At 44.1% G+C, this 20618-nt stretch overlaps 1 protein-coding gene across 1 annotated transcript in view; it reads right to left on the reverse strand.

Moving 5' to 3' along the window:
* The window catches only part of Pls1 (plastin 1), a 92627-nt gene extending 73136 nt beyond the window's left edge, over positions 1-19491 (reverse strand). Inside the window, exon 1 of the mRNA XM_032909980.1 lies at positions 19381-19491. The gene's annotated coding sequence lies outside the window, so the exon portion shown is untranslated. The remainder of the gene's footprint in view (positions 1-19380) is intronic.
* Between the last annotated feature and the right edge of the window lie 1127 nt (positions 19492-20618).

A 20618-nucleotide genomic window follows, 5' to 3' on the forward strand; every position in this document is an offset into this window, starting at 1 on the left:
TCATTTTATTAGCTAAGTGGGTGGGCCTCCATTCTGACTGAAAGATGGTTGAAATCAAACTGGATGACTCACAGTTAAATAATCCCGACTGGCAGGTGCATGTGAGGCCCAGACACAATCGAGTCACTAAGCATAACCAATCATTAGCATTAAAGTGAAGGACAATGAAAAGCAAAGAGCCCAGCAGACGCTAGGACGCTTCATTTTTTAAAAAGATTTATTTATTTGTTTTATGTATCTGAGTGCTCTATCTGCATGTACACCTGTAAGCCAGAGGAGGACATCAGATCCCATTACACATGGCTCTGAGCTACCACGTGGTTGCTGGGAATTGAACTCAGGACCTCTGGAAGAGCAATTACTGCTCTGAACCGCCGAGCCATCTCTCCAGCCCCTGATTTTTATGGTTAAATGACAAGTAGCTAAGGTCAACAAACTAGAAAAATGAAAATACGATTTAATTAATAAAATCAAAGACAAGTGAAAGTGCAGAATTAAGTAGGGAGTGACACAATAGATGCTGGGTGTGACCAACACCCAAATGGCAGTGCTGGGGACATCGATCTGCACAGGAGGACTCTGACCGGGGGAAAAAAGTTGGCTATTGGGTAAACAGAAGCCTCAAGGCAGGGTTCTGTTAACCAGGAACCTCCTTTACCACTCCCAAAGGTCAACCACCTGAGTCAAAGACATCCAGTTCCAGGTCAACCTGAACAGCCTGTATCATCATCTCAAAGACCCTCCAGGATGCTTGACTGTCATATAAAATCTACTTGATCTTCCACCATTTTCCTTCTCTCTGCTCCTGACAGGCAGCCCTGGCAGTCTGGTCTCCCAATGAACTGTTCCCTCTTCCTACGGAGTGGTAAGGTCAGTGGTTTTACTGCATCTTTCTTTTCCCTCTGTGTCATTCAGCCCTGTTCCCTTGCCTACGTTCACTCCTGTGCTTGATGATTTTATGTCAGGCTGACACAAGCTGAAGTCATCTGAGAGAAGGAAACCTCAATTAAGGAAATGCCTCCATAAGATTGGGCTATAGGGCACTCTGGGGCACTGTGGGTTGTGACCTCTTTGGAGGTCAAAAGACCATTTCATAGGTGTCACCTAAGACCATCAGAAAACACAGGTATTTACATTATAATTCATAACAATAGCAAAATTAGTTATGAAGTAGCAATGAAAATTATTGTATGGTTAGGGCCACCATAACTTGAGGAACTGTATTAAAGGGTCACAGCATTAGAAGGTTGAGAAATACTATTATAGGACACTTTCTTAATTAGTAACTAATGGATCCATCCTCTTGCAGATGGTGCTATCCCTAAGCCGGTGGTCTTGTGTTCTATAAGAAATCAGGCTAGGCAAGCCATGAGGAGCAAGCCAGCAAGCAGCACCCCTCCGTGGCTTCTGCACCAGCTCCTGCCTCCAGGTTCCTGCCCTGTTTGAGGTCCTGTCCTGATTTCTTTCAGTGGTAAAAACAGTGATATGGAAACATAAGTCAAATAAACCCTTTCTCTCCCCAACTTTGGTCATGGTGTTTCATCACAGCAATAGTACCCATAGATAATTTACTTCATCAATTTTCTTCTCTCCTCTCTTTCCTTCTCCTCAACAGATGAGAGACTTGAGTGTCAGTGTTTCATTTGTAGAGTCAGGGCCTCACTTCGCAGCCCCAGCTGACCTGGAACGCCCAGTGTAACCCTCAGTGTGCTGATCCTCCTTTTCACCCGTCTCTGTGCTAGATGACAGGACACTCGTGCCAGGCTCAGCAGTACACATCTATGGAAAAGTATCATTAAAGGCACCAGAAGAGAATTGATTTAGAGCACTCAGGTAAAACAAAAACAAAAACAAAAACAAAAACAAAAACAAAAAACAAACAAACAAAAAAACCCTATGAGCTCAGCATTAGACTTACATTGAGAAATGGTGGCCAACAGACTTGCACAGTCTCAAATTGCATATATATATGGATCTATATTAGCTACTAGTCATGGGGGTAGGGGGTGGGAGTATTTTGACCCAGTCTGAGGTTAGAGTCCATCATGACAGGGACAGTAGAGGCAGGAGCAGAAACTGATCACACTACCCTTACCGACAGGAAGCAGAGAAAGATAAATGTGTGTGTTCAGCTCCCTTGCTCCATTTTATTCAGTGCAAGACCTTGTCCCGTGGGAAGGTGTCACCTGTGTTTGGGACAGATCTTCCCTCCTCCATTAATGTAAAACACTGAGAGCCTGGCACAGAAAGATACCAGACACAGACTATGTGGCTGACCAATTAGTTTGCATCAGGGTCACCACCTGGAGATTTGAATGATGGAGCCACGTCTGGAAATCAAATTGCTAAATCAGTTAACTGTAAAACTCGTTTACATGATTAGCATTGCATTATCAATAATATTTCTGTTCACTTTTCTATCCTTTCAGGAGACTTGTGGCCAGAGTTCCTGATTCACAGTCTGACACAATGGAGGATTGGACCAGACAAAGCTGGCCTGCTTCTCCTTTGGTAGCAGTCAAAAGGTGTGCAGCTAACTGTACAGACTGGATTCCCCAGAGCACAATACAGATCCCGTAAGATAAGGACTCTTTCCTAAGTCCATCAATTCCTGACTTAAATAAACTTCCAGAGCCTGGGGTGAAAACCTCAGATCTACTCCTGACAAGCTGTGTGTCTGGGGCCAAATATCTCTACCTCTCAGAGCCATAGCTCCCTCCCCCTTCACAAGGCATTGGTGCAGAGTTCTAGAATTAACACGAGTTGGGGGCTCTCCTCCATATCCGGGGAGGGAGTGTCTCTAAAAGTTAATCACCTACGACTTGACACACATAAAACAGCACTGTCTGCTCACTGTCTGTCACACTGAAAACGGGAGAAAATGCGCCTTTGTGTGGTCCAGAGATTTCCCCAACTGTCTCTAGACCTCCACTCTCCTCCAATGGAGTCATGTGCTTGCTAGGAAATACAGCTAGAGTTCAATCTCTCCTCAGCTTTCGGAAGCAAGTGAATTTTTCAAATGCCTAAGATTTCTACCAGCCATATCGTACTGATTGCTAATTCTGATTATGTATTTTTAAATTCTACCAACGTCACTGTGTTTATTTCATTTTTTAAAAAAAACCACACATATTCTTTTTTAAAATTTGGACAGATTCCAACAGAAGAGCACCCTGCAGCCTCCGCACTCCTCAAAAGTCCCAAGATCAAAACCCAGAGAGAGCCTAAGAGCGGAGGCAACCAAAGGGAGACTGAGGAGGAGTTAAAGTGGGTGGGGTCCTGGAACCAAAGGCCATCCGCTGAAACCAAGAAAACGGTCAGTACCTTGTGCATTTTAGTAATAATGTAACAATATGAGCACATTAGTTATAACTAATATAACATGCAGTATATACGACGTTACTAATAGGACCAGGGGCCAGTGGGGGGGGGGGAACACAGGGAATACTCTGTATGTCTGCTTGATTTCCATGAAAATTCACATAAAAGATAAAGTCTGTTAATATTTTTTAACATCACTACAATGATATACTGTCTCACACGCGGTATGTGGGCCATCATGAGGGAAACAAACATTGGCGACAGTGTATTATGTGGAGAAACATAAACATCTTCACACTGCCCTTGATGCAGCAGCTTTGGAAAAGTTTGGCAGCTCCCTGAAGTGCAGTCACCAGTGACTCGGCATTTCCACTTGAATTCTATAAATACCCACAAGAAAGAAAAGCAGGGTCTGTAGAGATGACTTAGCGGGCAAGAACACGGGCTGCTCCTCCAGAGGACCCAGTAGCATACATATCCCAGGATCCACATGGTGGCTCACATCTGTCCTAACTCCAGCTACAGGGGGTCTAACATCGTCTTCTAGGCTCCTTGGGCAATCACAAAAAGGGCGTACAGACATATGTGCACTGAAGGCAATATAACCATGCACAGAGGTTGTTTTTTAATTTAAGAAATTAAAACAAATGCATTTTCCTCAAGAAAATTCACAAATGTTCATAACAGCGCTGTTCGTTAGAGCTGGGCATCTCAAACTCTGCCCTGCCCTGAGTTCCTCCATATTCCACGAAACAGTGGCGTGTAGACCTGAGTTGACCCCACCGCCTTCGTTTGAATACAAGCACAGAGAAAGAACGACTTCACGTTGTTCGGCGCGCCACCCTGTCTCGCTTGAATCATGAGGCAAGGGCTGGTGACTTATGCAAATGAAGAGGTAACAGCTACAAACTTATCAGAGTAGACTGGGAGTACACTGTGTCTGCCAGGGGCCCGAGGGTGTATTAAAGTCCTATCTAGAGGATGAAGAGATGGCTTAGACGCTCAGAGCAGCTCTTTTCTCTTCTTTCTCCCGTCCTTTCCCCTTGTCTCATTCTCCCATTAAATCTCTCCATGTGGGAAAAAAAAAGAAAAGAAAAGAAAAGAAATAATCTCAGAGCACTTGGTCTTGTACAGAATGGAAGTTCAGTTCCCAGCACTCATGATGCCTCACCAACTATCAGGAATTCCCAATCCAGGGAATCTGATGTCCTCTTCTTCCCTCCACAGGTACCAGTCATGCATGTGGTGTACGTGTGTGTGTGTGTGTGTGTGTGTGTGTGTGTGTGTGTGTGTGCATGCGCGTGCATGTTCCAACAAAACACTCATACGCATAAAATAAGTCCAAAAAAGAAATAAACCTACTTTGTGTTTTTCTTCTTAAAGTATGTGTACGTGAGAGAAATAGGCCAATACCAGCTCAAGGGCTTCATGACCACACCAGACCAATGAGGAGTGTAATATTCTCACTTGAATGTTACAATCCCCACAAGGAGAGCACCTCACACTGGAATAACAATGCTCACACCCACCTGTCATTTCTCTATGCTGGGTCATTCAAGATATCAAAAGGCAGGGAATTCCCGAATGTCCCTGGGGCTTTAGCTCACAATGGTGCTCTCAAGAAATTCCATTCATCCCTGTCTATGAATGTCTGGATCAAGTCCTTCATCTCCGCCTCGGCCTCCAGTAAGCCTCTTTGAACTCTCTGTTCTTTAATCTGTGTGCGCAGGCCTCAAGCAGAGTGTATGACCTGAGTCATTTTAGTGTTTCAGACTGGAATCAAAATAACCTGTGTTTGTCAATGGCCAGTTACTAGGAAGAATCAAGACCATGTCATAAATTATAGCCAATGAAAATAGGTTGTGAATTTATTATTAAATTCTGACATTGTAGAAAGATGCAAAAAGTGTCTGTTTCTAACATAGGGTGCTCACGACAACAGCCTAAAAAGGAAACTCCAAACAGATTGATCTTTTTAATGTGGTGCTGCCACACAATGGAATATTATAGCCATAAGTATTAATATATACTACATCCAACACGGATGAATCGTGAACATATTATGCTAGGAGCCTGCCACAAAGGGGTCACGTGACCTGTTCATTTGTAATTTTAAAGTTAGGATGGGCAAGGCAACATACACACCTACAGCAGCACTCCAAAAGTGGAGGCAGGAGAATTAGACACTAACTCTCCTGGCAGGAATGAGGATATTCTAAGATAGCTCTGCCCCTCCCTTTGGCCATCAGACTATTAATACAATACACCCCAAGATTTTAGAATTTCCCCAGAAATCTCATACTGAGAGAAAGAAAGGGTTGAGAGCCCGGTGTTAGCCAGAGCCCTGGAAGGGACATTACACAGTTTTGATAACAAGTCAGACCACGATGCAGCAGACTCAAGGAGAAGACACTGGCAGTGGGCAGGCTCACATCTTGATGGAGACTCTTAGCTACGAATACTCCCTCTCCTCTCTTTAAACCTAGATCTCCTGTGAGGACTCAAAGATGGACGTGGGGATCACTAAGTGCCTTTGTTCCTCTTCTGGGTGTGGAATAGCTCTTATTTTTCTGCCTTTAATTCATATTTGCTTTTGTTTTCTTTTGCTTAAACAGGACTATTCAAAATGGGCAGCCTGGTCTACTTTGTTGGGGTTGAATGGGCTCAGAGTCTACCGTAATGATTCTGATAACAATAGATTCATGTTATTCTCAGCAACACATAGTTTGAGGCCAGCCTGGGCTATATAAGGCCATCTCAAACAAGCAAATAAAATCCTAGGTAAAAATATAAAGAAAGTCTCTAGACATGGGGACAGAGAGGATTGGGGGTGGGGAGCTATGGTTGGAGATGAGGAGAGGATGCTTACAAGTGCAAGCAAAGAAATATTCTAAAATTAATCGTCTACTTAATATTTTGACTTTGTTTGTTTATTGAGACAAAGTTTTCTACGTAGCCTTATCTGGCCTACAACTCAGTATGTTGACCAGGCTAGCCTCAGACTCAGAGATCTGCCTGCTTCTGCCTCTGGAGCCCTGGAACTAAAGTCACGCACCACACGCCCGGCTTAAAAACTGACCATCTACCACTTTAAGTGGGTGGAATTCATGGTACTTTATCTAACAGAGCTATTATTTTAAAACTAACACTATGTCATGCCCATGGACTATGTAAGGCAAAGACTTTGACAATAAGCTGTTAATACAAAATCTCTAATTTCCCCGGAAAGTCCCGCTGCGTGGTTTTGTAACCTTCAACATCAGTGCCCAAGTCCCTAACAGTAGAAGGGACCCATGCATTAGGAAGTTTTCAGTGTGTCTCCATGTCCTTAGATTAGTTAGATTAGATCAACGTGAATGACCTCAGGGCCCCTTCACATGTTCCCAGGACATGAGACAGTATACAGGATATCCTCACCCATCCTTAACAAACATGCAACTTCATGGGTATCTTAAAGTTTCCTTTGTTACTGCTTCAAGATGCAGTCATTTCCTCTTAATTACTAGAAAATTGGGCCAGTGGGTAAATGTTTACTGCTAAGCCTAACAACCAGTGTTCCATCCCCAGGACCCACATACCGGAAGAGGACTGTCTGCCATTGTTGTCTAACCCCAATACATATAGGATGATGGCACAGACATGCACACGCAAACATACAAACGAAAGAAAGGTAATACAAAATAACTTAAAAAAAATATACTGTTTTCCATTCTCCCTTTTTAAATCACTGTAACCACACTGGCAATGTTAACCTTATAACCATACTTCAAGTGTAGCTCATCTCCTACAGCACAATACATTTGTTTACACAGGAAGACACAGAATAAAGAAACTCTTGGTCCTCCATTCACTTACGGCGGGAAGAATGAACTGTAGCAAACTGTGCGTTAATAAACAATCCTTTAAGCATTATTGTAAGCTACTCTCCCAGTCACTTTTAATCTGGTTTCTGCCAACACAATAAGAAAGCATTTAAGGGGTTGGGGATTTAGCTCAGTGGTAGAGCGCTTGCCTAGCAAACGCAAGGCCCTGGGTTCGGTCCCCAGCTCCGGAAAAAAAAAAAAAAAAGAAAGAAAGAAAGAAAGCATTTAAGTTGAGTGTTCATTTATTTTAACAGTAAAATCAGTTTCACATGCACGAATTATCTCCTTCATGTCAACCACTATTACTACATACTACTTTATTCATACCTGAAGTTGGTTTAGAATAGATTAAAAAATGTGGTAATCCTTACTATTGTGAATTCAAATTATTCAGCTCACTCTAGGAAAATGTTAAAGTAGCTCTCAGGACGTCCTGCCAACAGCCCAGATCTGGGGTTAATAGTACAACTGTCCCCCTCATCATGGAAGGTATGTCCTAAGACCCAATGGATGCCAGGAACCATACACGGCACTGAGCCACCAAATCTACACTATTATTTTCCCACAGAACTTTTGTTGAAAGTTTAATTTATAAAGTAGGCCCGATGTGGTGGTTTGAATAAGAATGGCCCGTAGGCTCACATACTAAACCTCTAAACCTGTAAGCCAGCCCCAATTAGATGTTTTCCTTTCTAAGAGTTGCTGTGGTCACGGTGTCTGCACAGCAGTAGGGCACTAAGAACAATGTCTTTAGCAGCTATTTGGGGACTATGGTTTTCCCCTCTTCTTTGTGGTTTTGCTTTCTATGGTTTGGGTTACTCATGTCAACTGTGATCCAAAAATTATGACATGGAAAATTGCAGAAATAAGTCAGAAGTTTTAAACGGAATACCACGGAGAGGGTTACTTGAGCACAGTGATACTGTCTGGAGTCATTCAAGATGACGACTCACTAGTGACGGGTGGGTAGCATACAGAGTGTGGGTGTCCTGGGCAAAGGGCTAACTCAAATGGTAGGGTAGAATTCGACCACACAAAATGTCGTGCTGCTATTAGGGCAGCTTCAGAAGAGCCAGGAGCAGCACAAGGTGACAACACAACGCTGAGACCATGCACCTCTCAGGCTCATCATTCAACTCAGAACCAAAAAGAAGGGTGAGCTCACTAAAATAAATCACATTTTAATTGAGCTTTTCTGAGTGTGTGTGTGTGTGTGTGTATCTGTGTGTATGTGTGCACGTGTGTACATGCATGTGTGTGTATGATGTGTGTGTACATGCATGTGTGTGTGTACATGCGTGTGTGTGTGTGTGTGTGTGTGTGTGTGTGTGTGTGAGAGAGAGAGAGAGATGTACGTGGAAGTGTGAATACAATAGTACATTCTGGGTATCAAACTCCAGTCATCGGGCCTATACAACAAGCACTTTTACCCTCTCGGCCATCTCGCCAATCCCACAATAAAATATATTTTTAGAGATAGAAAATACACACAAAGAAAGGGAGAGAGATTGATTGATTGATTTGTGTGTCCTTTGGAATTATAACCAGTTTTCCTCTTACTAGGTTGCATATTTTTATTAGAAACGTCTAGTAATGAATTAATTTGTATAAGCCCTTAAGTCACTTTACATATACACTTTATATATACACACTTTATATAGCACTTTAGGGGCTATTTCAAACTGTATTATGAATGTGCTTTAAGATAGGGTACCTCCTATTAAAATCCTTACATGGCTAGAAGGAACTACTTGTCTGGAGGTACCCTGACAATGCAGGAATCTTCCTCTGGGCTCAAAATGTCTGATGGTGTTCTCAGTGTTTGGATTGCAGAAGTTACTTGCCTGCTAAGTCAACAGATTCTAAAAGGGTTTTGTTTGTTTGTTTGTTTTTCCTATTGTCACAAGATGTTAGCTCTAACACAGAGGGACAAATGAACAATGGCTGTTCTCAAGACGAGAACTTAGCCCAAGATAAGGTAATTAGCCTATAGACAGGCAACATTCCAATCTCTCCACAGCCCTGAGATTCTAATCAGCCAATCAGTGACTGCAGACAGATTCCTTCGGGGAGTTTCCATTCATGTGCAGCCTGTCTTCAGCCGCTTTTGTTCTTGGGGCAAAGGAAAACTTACGCCTGGATAACACTGTCAGTTACTGCATCTTTACCCACGGTGTCTACCTGGGTCTACAGTGTAAAGGGACAGGTATGTCAACAGGTATTAAAAAATGGACAGTTTATGACGAAAAGGAGCCCAAAAAACTCTAAAACTGTACCCTAGGCATGTGCTGGCAACACAGTTGTGACCATTAACAGAACCCCTCTTTCTGTCCTGGGAAAACCGGAAAGGGACGAGCTCACAGATCAAAGACTCTAAACTTTAGGAACACAAATTCATTTGAAGAGAGAGCTGTGCTCCAGAGGCCTAAGGAATTCACTGCTCCTCAAAAGCAGCCTCATGGGAAAGCGTTTCCCAGGCTCACCACACACAGAAGCTACCGTGCAAAGGCCAGGCTCCACCAGCCTTGGACCCAGAGTCGTAACATCTTGTTCAAGGTTCTAGAAAGTCACCAACCAAGGTGTGGCGGGCCAGACGTCTCTATAAGGAAGCCCTGAGAGGCCATTGTGTGAAACTGGGAAGATGAAGTCCAAGTTGCAACGGTGACCCTGAGTTGTAAGACAGGGGCCAGAACCAACATCTGCCAACAAAAGCAGAACGGAAATGAAGTGAGCCTCCCTGGCCATCATCGGCCTCAGCACAATCTGGGAACCTGTTAACATGTAAATTCCTTGGTTGGTTATGATCAAGATACACTGTCTCCAAGTACGAAATGCCAAAGACAAATCAAAAACATTTTTAAAAAAAAGTTACAAACTCCAGAGTTAAGACACAGAAATGTTTTTCCCCCTGTTTTTGTTTTGGTTTTCAACAACCTCTCTAGCTGACTCTGATGTTTGTTCACAGTCTAGAACACGCTGGGATACTTGTAGCCTCAGGAAATGAACAGCTTTTCCTGTCTTCCTGCTTTTGCTTATGTTGTTACCCGAAGCTGTGAGTTGTCACTCGTCACCACGGAAACTGCACTTCCCACTTTGGGTTCTGTGTTGTTTTGTTTTGTTTTCCCAATCAGGGTTTCTCTGTGTAGTCCTGGCTGATCTGGAACTCATCCACTGAGCAGGCTCACTTAGGGGAAGAGAAGACAAGGACCTTGGAACCAGTCTTTCTTTAGGCATTCCTGGCCCCTAGCGAGGAGAGTCCTAGACCCACTGCATTCCAGGTCCTGGTCCTAAGCTCCCTGATCCCAACATCTCCTGTCCCCACCATCCCTTCACCAAGTACCTCTTCTGTTTTTTTTTGTCTTGTTGTGTTTTTTTTTGCCTTACACTTTTTCAGAGAACCTCTACTTTGAATCTTTCCTTAAACCCCTGACCAGAGCTACCTCTCCTCGAGTTCCCTTCCTTCCCTTGCTCTTCCTGGTGGCTGTCACAGGTAGTGGCTTGAGTGAGAACGGCTGCAACAGGGCTCGGATATGTGACTATCTGTTTGTCAGTTGGTGGAACTGTTTGGGAAGGTTTAAGGCTTTGGTTTTATTGGTCGAGGTGTGTCACTGGGCGTGGGCTTTGAGGTCTCAAAAGTCCACACTAGGCCCAGTTTCTCCCTCGGCCTCCTACCTGTGGACCAGGATATAAGCTCTCAGCAAGTGCTCCAGCGCTATGCCTGCCTGCCACGGTGCTCCCCAGCTATGGTGATCACGAAATCACCCTCTGAAACTAAGCAAGACCGAAGCTTAAAGCTTCCTTTTATACGTTGACTCTGTCACTCTGTCTCCTCACAGCAAGAGAATCGTCACAGTCCTGTGTCTGCTCCCTCCACTGAACAGTCTCTAGTGTAAGCACCGTATGTCACTCATGTCCACACACCCAGCTCTTCCCCTTTATCTCCTTCCACAGCATGTGATTAATAAGAAGGCCAGTGAGATGCAACCAACCCCCGTCTCCACACCAGACATCAACACGCGTCGTTGTCCAGGGACATTCAGAGCTGAGGAAGCAGTTACCAAAGGCGCCTGTGACCACAAAGAAATCACTTAAGGAGCCCCACAGCTGAGGCTAACAACAGAACACATTCTAGACATTTATAAATATCCAGTATAAACCTCATCTAGAAATTTCTCCTCTAGTCAGAAGAAGACAGATCGACAGGAAAAGCACCAGATCCAGCAGTGTAAGAAAGAAGCTTTTAGACAGGTTCCTCCATATACACTGACTAGCAACATGATCCCATTATTAAACCCAGTGTTTTCTTTTTCTCAAATGAAAAATCAGAAAACACAATATGGATTTGATCTCTGCCATTTCCAAGTTGGGTAACCCCAGGTAGGCAGGTCATTCTCAAAACAGTAGCCGCTTATCAATGGAAGGCAGCAAATTCACACATAAAAAATATATTCATTAACAAAAGCCTTTCAAAATATATTCATTAACAAAAGCCTTTCCTCCATATCTCCAGTTATAGCTTCTTTCACAGTCACCATTACTGACTGAAGTTGTCCCTTCTCTTGGGTTCAGAAACAACCACAGACTTTGAGTTCTCTTCTCCAGGCCAACTTATTTCCCATAGTCAAAGTCTGGCTGCCCAAAGGCTCCTTTTGATGGACCATTAAACAGTGAGAGATTTTTCAGAGTTTTCCCACTGATAATAATCTGGGTTTAAAAGATCGTTTAAGAATAAGATAAGGGTGCCTATGAGGTAAGATGGCCCTGCAGGTAAAGATATTTCCTGCCAACCTTGAAGGCCTCAGTTAACCCTCCTCCCCCAAGGCCTCACGCGGTAGAAGGAAAGAACGCACTCTGAGGCGCATGAATGCATACACACAAAATGAATAACAGTCTATAGTTGATTCTAATGAAACACATGTATAAAAAGGCCGCAAAACATGCATTAACTGAAAAAAAAGAAAAGGGTGGTGGCACACGCTTTTGATCTCTGTGAGTTCAAAACCAGTTCAGTCTAAAAGGGAAAAGAGAAAAGAATGGGAAAGGATCAGCCTGAGCCATACAACATTCTGGAAGCTAAGGCTGAAGGAGGGCTGAAGGGTCAAGAGTTCAAGACCAGCCTCAGCTTCACAGCAAGTTTGAAGCCAGCTGGAACTACGTGAGTCTCTGTTATTAGCACAACACACACACACACACACACACACACACACACACACAGCGCACGCGCACACACACATCACTTGCAGACATGCACACAGAAAGGGGTGGTAATGAAGAAAATTGCTCTTACAGATTTCTTTCCAATATTAGCTCCCTTGCATGACAACCGCTGCATCTCTGGGGTTTTCTAAGCTGCTTTTCACGGCTGGCACCTCACTGACCTGATAATACTTCAAACTCTGTAAGAACTGGGCCACTCTTAAAAAATATCCCCTGGACCAAATGGGTGCCACAGTAAAGTAAACCTAAGGAAAGATGTAGGAAACAGGGCCTTTGCAAGATTAAAAATAATAGTAAAATAAAATCTGACCAAGCTATCCTGTGGAAGAGCGCCAGAACCTGAGAGTTTCTGGTTGGTTCACAAAGGTTATAAACACTAACTTGATATCAGGCTACCGGTTCAATTATATACTAACTTGATATTGTCTTTCCACCAAATTATTGATGAGCTGCATCAAGACACTCAACAGACTCATTTATCAAACCTCAAAACCCTGGTTTGCATTGATTTTCATCTATAAACAGAACACAGTAAGTACATATTTATCGCCAAGGACAAAAGAGTGGAGGAAAAAAAGAATCGATATAACTATAAAACACAGCATTTAAGAAAAGAAAGGGAAATGAGTTCAAAGAGCCCACTCGTGTTATTGGCCGGTCACCATGAATGAATCAGCTCTGAGCCTGCTTTCTGTTCACCTGAACACGTTAATCTGTTCAGTTATGGGAACGGCATGTAAATGCTGCCTGCACGGGCTAGGGCATTATTCAAACCGCTTGATTAGCACTGGTTGTAGGCCACACACTGCAAAGCCTCCACTCTGGCCTTTCCCGTTGGGATCTGTGCGTGTTGACTTATCAATGGAGTCCAGAGTAGCCCAAAAGCTCATAAAACGGGGAGGTGGGGATCTGATACTGGTACAGCAATAACTAACAATGATGTCTTAAAGACATCCAAGTTCTATTTTATACTCCTAAAATTCTCTCCTAGGTCCAAAAGATGAAGGGTCTTCTGTACTGTCCCTTACGGTTTTTATAATGATGTTACTCGTTTTTGTTTTTTGTTTTTCTTTTTTGGTTTTTTTTTGTTTTTGTTTTTTTTGTTTGTTTGTTTGTTTTTTGGAAATAAGGTCTCAGGTTCTTATCATCTTTTGTTTTAAAGAGATTTATTTCCTAAATCTGTGTCTTTCAACAACTTAAGATTTTGTTTCTTAATAACATAATGAAACTGGTTTCCGTCAGCATTTTTAAACTCACCGACAACCCCTTAGCTTTTGGTCATAAAGGAATCCCCACCCTCAACATACACATACACACTTTCTTCTACATTACTAAATCATCTATCTACTCTAATATCAAAAAAAAAGATTATGTCTCTTCCTGCTTTCTTCCTGATCAGATCGGATCTCTCTCTTCTTTCTCCTTTTTTCAATGTGTGCATATGTGTATAGGTAAGAACTCAACTTTCAGGGGCTAGTTCTCTCCTTCCACCCTGTGGTTTCTAAGGATTCAAACTCAGGTAGGGAGTCTTAACCGCAAGCACCTTTACCTACTGAGCCATCTTGATGGCCCCAGATTGGATCTTTTAAAGAAAGCATGCCTATATAATGCCATCCTCCTGGTATTCTTGTAGGTTTTCTTACAACAGAGTTACTCTAAAACTTAAAACAACAACAACAACCACACACACACACACACACACACAGACACACACACACACACACACACACACACCATTTGTAAGGCTGGGACTAGCTCAATGGTAGAAATCCAAATAGCAAGCATGAAGCCCTGGGTTTGGACCCAGAACTGGGTAAAAAAGGAAAACCAGTTTGTCAGTCTACTATAAAGACTAAATAGAGTCCTTCTTCACAAGCAGACCTTAGGAACAAAGCGATCTCTAGATCCCATCAAAAATATTTTCTAAAAGGAGGGAAAAAATCCTACCCATCAAACTCCTCACCACTGTGCCCACAGTGTTATTAAGACACAATTTGCTGAGGCTGGAGGGATGGCTCAGTGGTTAGAGCACTGCCTGCTCTTCCAGAGGTCCTGAGTTCAAATCCCAGCAACCACATGGTGGCTCACAACCATCTGTAATGGGATCTGATGCCCTCTCTTCCGGTGTGTCTGAGAGCAACAGTGTACTCATATTAAATAAATAAATCTTAAAAAAAAAAAAAAAAGACAATTTGCTAATGAAAATAAAAAGGAGGGGCTGGGGATTTAGCTCAGTGGTAGAGGCTTGCCTAGGAAGCGCAAGGCCCTGGGTTCGGTCCCCAGCTCCGAAAAAAAGAACCAAAAAAAAAAAAAAAGAAAATAAAATAGGAAATAATAAAAACAACCTGCTTTTACAGAAGCCATGCACACACCAAACAGGCTCTTCCAGACACAGGCGTGCTGAATAGAAACAGGGTGAGCAAAGCTGACCTCATACGGGATGATCATGTGACCTCACGCAGTAGCGAAGGTCCCAGCAACTGACAGACCATCATTTTATAACCAGTAAACACGACTGTAGCACAAAGACCTCTTTCTCCTTCCCCAGCTTCCTTCATGATCCACAGTAAAATGTTAGTTCCAAACCATAGGACACTGTGAGCCGTTGCACGTTACGACGGTAAAGGGAACCAGACAGCAATGGGCCTTCTTCATCCGCAAACTAAATGCTCTGGAAACACCGAGAAGAACGCTACAGAACCCCAGTCTGGCTTCCATTTCGAGGTTCTCAGGAGAGGGCTGGTGGGTGGTTTATCAGGGGGAGGACATGTTTCCTCACGAGCGACTTAGTAGACCACACATCCTGGCCTCAGCGGGCCTTCAGTTGCTTTTCCCCTGCCCTCAGCACCACTGCCCAACTACTGAAACCTCATTTGAGCACTCAGCATTCTCCAGTCTCCTCCCGTCCTCCTTTCCTCCAGAAAGCTCCATTACTATTGATTGCTTCCTCACATTAAAATCGTGCTCATGGACTTCTGAAACGGCCTCCGGCACCTGTTGGACTCTCCAGATAGAGACTTGATTATCTGAGCTCTCCAGGCCTGAAGTCAGGCAGTCCTAGGGTCAAATCTCAGCTCAGTCACACGCTGACCATGTGACCTAACACAGATAATCCTTATCATTCTACGTTTCGTTTTTCTCCTATATAAAATGAGGGTACTCTTATCTACCTCATAGCTACATAATATAGCCATCTTATACAAGGCCATAGTAAATTCTAACTTATTGTGCAAAATTATATTTACAATTTGGCATCCAGAGCTACATGGCACATCCATTCAAACATAGACAATTTGTCATCTGTCTAATAAATACACGGTTCCTTTAAAACTTAAAATGATTCTTAGCTGGGCAGTGGTGACGAAGGCCTTTGATCCTAGCACTTGGAAGGTAGAGGCAGGTGGATCTCTGTGAGTTTGAGGTCAGCCTTGTCCACAGAGTTCCAGGACAGCACAGAGCTGTTACACAGAGAAACCCTGTCTCACGGGGAGAAAATATTAAAGAGCTTCTCTTTCCCACCCCCAGCAGGGTTTCAACCGGGCTGACCTCAAACTAAACTCATTCTACCTCCTGAGCACTGAGATTACAGTAGTACCATACCCTGTTTATGGGGTGCTGGGATCAAACCTTGAGCTTCGTGCTCTGCTAATTGGCTCATCTCCTCAGGCCGATAACCTCTCTTGACTCTGCCAACCCTTCATCTCCCCGCTGCTAACCACCGAAAGCTCTCCTGGCCTTTCCTTCCTCGCCATTTTTATGAGACCAGCTATCCCAGCCTGTCAAAGATGAAGTGATGAATCATGCCATATAAGGGCCAAGGGTAAGAATGTGCCCTCCAACAGCTTCCTCGGCGCCATGCATAGCTTAACAGAAAAGACTGGGTTTTGATTTGCAAAGCAGCCATTTGCAACATCTGTCCCAAGTCAACAAGTACATTCCAAACACTTCTTGAACTAGAATTTAGGTTTAGAATCACTGCCCTCTGCCTTGTTTTTCTAGGCTGAGTCTGATCACAATTTGCTCTTGTTCTCTCTCGCCTTGTCCCCATATGGCTGGGTCAAAAGGACCAGTCTTCAGTGTTACTCACTGTGAGTATGGTTCTGGCACAGTAGAGCATCTTAAGCCTAGGACAGCCCACTGTCCAATGACTCCGAGCTAACCTGCTTTTTTCTTCCACCTTGAGTAAGCTAAGCTAGAAATGATCTCTCTAGACTCTTCAACTTCCATGTATACAGTCTCTCAGGTCCCTAGCCTCGCACGACACCCCCACCTCAACTCACAATCTATACATTTGATTATGAACTGGCCAGTGATTCTGCCCCTCATTTCTTCCAATGACACAGAGTTCCTCCTTTGTACAGTGAGGTCATGGGCTAGACAAAGTACCATCCTGTAGCTCTCCCGTCCCAACTGCCCACCTTCGTCACGCTAGAACACCATTTATTTAGTCATGCAGTAACTGTTGAACATCTGAATGGCGTCCTCATTTGAGGATGAAGTGTAATGACTGCCTCTCAGTTCATCTTCCAGAATGAGAAGACAACTACCACAGTAAGACAGAGAAAAGAACCAATGTTCCAATGGGGAGTGCTTGTAAGATTTTAAAAAGACATTATAAACCCACTACCAATACCTCGCTCATGAAAGGAATTTTCAACACCTCTCCCTTCTCTACACTTAATCTTTTTCACCACATCTTTATTTTACATGAGTTCTTTTTGTTTGTTTTTTTTCTTTTGTTTTGAAACTCACTCTGTAGACCAGACAGAACTCAAACTGGCAGAGATCCTCCTGCCTCAACTTACTAGGTACAGGGATGACAGGTGGGCGAACATCATTTTTAAGATGTGTTTATTTTACATGTATGAGTGTTTCAACTGCATGTATGTCTGTGTGTCAGGTGTATGCTGGGTGTCAGAGGAGGTCAAAAGAGTCTATCAGATCCTCTAGAATCGGAGTCACAGATGGTTATGAGCCACCACATGGGTGCTGGGAATCAAACCAAGATCCTTTGGAAGAGCAGCCAGAACTCTTAACCACTGACCCTCTGCTCCAGCCTGCGGTTTCTTCAGTCTGGGTTTACCACTCCGCATTTATGATTAACCCACGTCCTGGGGAACGCCTCACTTGCGCTTTCACCCCCATCTCCAGGGCTCCCAACTAATCAACCCAGAAATCACTCCAGCTTGCTTTTTTTTTTTCCTTAATTTCTTGTACTGCTCTTATGTGAACTCCCTCGAATCACAGACCGTGCACACCAAATCCCCGGAAATGTCCCTCCTACCGCAAACAGCAGCTGAGACCGGTTTGAACTTAGTACCGGGTGGGATCTTTAAGTCATACACTATCCAGAGTTTACACACCTAACAACTTTGCAGTCAGAAAATAGGAACGTGTTCTAAGCGATAATTCAGGAAGCTGTATCCAAAGGGGAGAATGGCAGCGCGGACAGAAGTCATAAAATACTGTGGGGTTGGGGTTGGGGTTGGGAAGAAAGCTACACGCGGCTGTGCTATCAAAGGAAACTAGGAAGAAGAGGCTACGCCTGAGCCAAGAGCTCAAACGGAGAGGGAAACAAGCGAGCCTTCAGGGTGAGAAAGGGCACAGAGTTTGGTTCCCAGACCAGCAACCCCATCAGCGAAGAGGCGTGAGCCTTTGTGAATTGAGTGCATAAGGTACTAGCAAGGTAGAAACTAACTTCTTGCCTCAATCAGACTGTGCAGGAAAAGCTGGGAGAGAAAGCAAGTTATAATCATCTAAGTATCAAAGAGGCACAGTAAAGAGATCCCTGAAATCAGAAAACCAGGTTCCCAGGCCCAGCTTTGCCCGAGGGGCGAGGGCGGGGCACAGAGAGTCATCTGACCTCCCCGGTCTCAGCTTTCTCATTTGTAAACTGAAGCAGCTGAACTGGCTGACCTCAACGGTCCCTCGGAACAAAACCAGACCAACTGTATATTATTTCTACCATTAAGATGCTTGTCCTGCAGGAAAATAAAGGGAAGAGGGGAGGGGTCTTCTGTGATCTCTTTCTAGGTTTTTTTTTTCCTTCCTCAACTTCAATTTTCTGTTTTCTAAACTTACTACAACCATGTGCCTCTCACATCACAAATTTAACACTTTCCTATAGAATTTCACTAATGAATTAAGTTTAAGGAGGAGTTGATTACAAGAGGTGGGGGTGGAATTAAATGCCCTTGCTTCACCTTTGTGGGGCCAAAACATGGGTCTCTGTATTCATCCTGAAATTCTAGTTATGATTTCACGTTCCTCCAAGAAATGTTCATTCAGTATTGGCTTCATACAGTAGACAGCTTTGAGGTAGTACACATGTCCGTATAAGCCACACAATGTAAATAACCAGAAAGGTTTATTTTCTTCTTTTCAATAGCACCCACTGAAGCGTGGGGGAAGGGTAATAATGTTGAAAATAGGTTTCTGTGTTTTGTTTTGTTTTTCAATTTTTAAAGCTTGTACTTGAAAATGCAGCCTGCCGAACCGCACAAAATTTTTGGCACTTTCCCTCAAGACTGATATTTCTTACGCTGCATCCAGAGGCCCCAGAGTTCCAGGAAAGGCACTAAATCCAGCAAACGGATGCAATTTCATTCTGCCCCTACTTGAGCCTATGCACCAGAGGCAAACACGGCAGTCACACAACTTATGAGAAACGCCAATGGATCAGAAAACCCTCAACAGCCACGCAAAGTTTAAAACAGAAAACTTAGTGCCCTCCCTTCCTAGATGCCCGGCATCCGGATGAGCTTCCTGGGCTGTGTGTTAAGCGGCTACACACAGGACTTCACACCTGAGCGCACGACTCCGCCGCAGGGCAGGAGCGCGCCCGCAGGTGTCGGAGACGCCCGCGTCCAGGATCCCCAAGCGCTCGCCGAGCGCGGCTAAGCCAAGCTTGGCTTTCCAGCACGGCCTCCCTCTCCCGCCCCGCGCCCGCCTGCGCGTCCTGACACCCGGCTCCCCGTACCTGCGGCGGCCGTTCGGCAGCTACTGCCCCAGACCCCTGCGCCCGCTGGTCTGGTCCACTCTGCTGCGGCTACTTCTCGCCCGCCTCCTAGTCCCTGCGCTCGCGCCACTGCGCATGCTCGTCCCGCATCCCCGCCCGCACGCTTGAAATCCACTTGCCGGGTTTTAGTTGCCGCACCCAGGGGAGAGGCCGCGGGACTTTTGCAGTCTGATGAAAGGAGGTTTGCAGGAGTTGAAGAGGTTTGGGGTGCGGGAGGGGGAGTGGACCGGTGCTGCAGGGGTGTCATCCCTGCTGCCCACCCTTCACCCAGCCTAATTACGACCGTCTGCACCCTTGAAATGAGTTTAGCACGGCGATTCTCAAACAAGGGGGCATCGGGATTACCTGGAGGTTTTGTTCAAAGTATCCACGTCTTGTGTCCGAATGCGTGTTCCTCATGTGTTTTCAGAACACGAGTATGCGTACCACCTTTGAAAACCACAGCTCAAAAGACAAAATATTTATTAAAGTAAAATGATTTCTCTCATCTTCTCCCTTTTGGAGAATTCAGATAATCTTTCCTCTTAATTAAACAGCCACACCTATTTAAAATAACCAAAGCCCACACCCAAACAAAGGTGGGATCTTTTCCCGACAACTTGTGAGTCAAGCAAATTGAATGCAGCTTCAAGGGTTCTTGTTACTTTTCTCGCAGCATAATCCACAGGTGTGCAGAGTGCCTTTGCTGCCCTTTGACCTAGGTCCTATGTGACCCTTAGCCCATAGTCCTGAATTGATTCAGAACAGGTAGCAATCAGGCCCCTAGGAATGTGGCTTAAGTAGACTGAAACTCTTTAAAGTCCAAAAGAATTGGTTGGGCTAAAGAGGTGTGAGATAAGGATTTTTCTGTGCCTAGAAAATCCCATAACCCAGAAAGCCCCGGAACCCACAAAGTCCTATAAACTTAACATTTTTGTCTGAGCTCAGATCTACAGGAGGAACTATGTTCGTACTAAATATATTCTTAAACATGTATGTTCAACATGACCCAGTCATTTCATTCTTAGTTCTTATCCAAGATAAATTAAAACATATCACATAAAGACTTGAATACGAATGTAGCAGCTTCCTTCTTTCCTTCCTTCCTCCCTTTTTCTATAGCCACAATCTGGAAGGATTTGACTGTTAAGGGGTGAATGAAAACCAGATGTGCTACATCAGTACAATGAAACACCACTTGATACTAAAAGAGAATGACC

The sequence above is a fragment of the Rattus rattus genome, chromosome 8 (assembly GCF_011064425.1).
Source record: "Rattus rattus isolate New Zealand chromosome 8, Rrattus_CSIRO_v1, whole genome shotgun sequence".
Taxonomy (NCBI): domain Eukaryota; kingdom Metazoa; phylum Chordata; class Mammalia; order Rodentia; family Muridae; genus Rattus; species Rattus rattus.